The sequence below is a fragment of the Echinops telfairi genome, unplaced genomic scaffold (assembly GCF_000313985.2).
Source record: "Echinops telfairi isolate 266 unplaced genomic scaffold, ASM31398v2 ScPeMD7_20;HRSCAF=75, whole genome shotgun sequence".
NCBI lineage: Eukaryota > Metazoa > Chordata > Mammalia > Afrosoricida > Tenrecidae > Echinops > Echinops telfairi.
In genome coordinates, this window is record NW_022103917.1 from 9,588,094 (window position 1) to 9,589,178 (window position 1,085).

Genomic DNA, 1,085 nt, shown 5'->3' on the forward strand with positions numbered 1-1,085 from the left:
GGACTTACAAGATGTATTTGAGCCTCTTTCCAAGATAAGCATTTAGTCCCATAAATGTCCTCCTCTGGACTGCTTTTGTGGTAGCCAACTTACTTTCTAAAGGTGTGCTTCGACCCCTGTGTATCCTTTATTTCCTTTGAGACTTCCGCTTTGACGTGTGCATTCTGTACTTTATCCACCTGGGCAAAGATGTTTCCTATTGCTGTTCTCTTATGCATTTCCAGTTTGATTTCCTTATGGTCAGAGAATACTCTGTGCTTTCAATTTTCTGAAATTTTTCACCTTATGCTCTGTATCAGACACTTTTCTGAGGGGATCCAGAGGGTTTTCGTTGGCTAATTGTCAGTACTAGATCACCAGGCCTTTGTTCCTTGTCTTTACCCATCTGGAAGCTTTCCTCAAACATATCCACTATGGGTGACCCTGTTGTTTTTTGTTATACCTATAAGCCTAGTTTCCAGTATCACAGTAACACAGAAACATTAGAATATAACAAAGATACAGGCAGACATTGGAATTCATTAGGGCTTAAAATGTATTGGTAGAAGAAAGAGAGACCACTTTGTAACTATTGGACACTTTGTTGTTGGAGAGTTACAGATAGGTGCAACTTTGTGCCACTGTGAAAGATAACAGATCTCTGAAAAAACGTACACCTGACTCAAAAACCTCTAGCCATCTTGCTTAGGATAAAAAACAAGCTTCCATTAACATTGCTAATCTGTATAATGCCTTCTCCTTCATCCACATTAGCATGTGTGTACTCACTAACCCTTGACTTCACCTCCCTTCCTTCCCCTCCAGCCCCTGGTAACCATTGCAGAATGTTTCTCCTAGTGTGAAAACCTTGGTGACATTTTACTACAGTGGTCTCCTACAATAGTTGTCCGTTTGAGATTGACAAACTTCACTCAGCATAAGGCCTCACAGGTTCATTCATGCTGTGAGGTATTTCACAATTTCGCTGTTATTCTTTAGTGTTGTGCAGGATTACATTTCATGTGTGCACTGATGAACATTTAGTTTTCCTCCAGTTTTGCTGTTATGAAGAGTGCTGTGATGAACTTAGGAGTGCACATCTCTAG

At 40.4% G+C, this 1,085-nt stretch overlaps 1 pseudogene; it reads right to left on the reverse strand.

Moving 5' to 3' along the window:
* The window catches only part of LOC105979958, a 9,721-nt pseudogene extending 9,503 nt beyond the window's left edge, over nt 1–218 (reverse strand).
* Nucleotides 219–1,085: the final 867 nt, after the last annotated feature.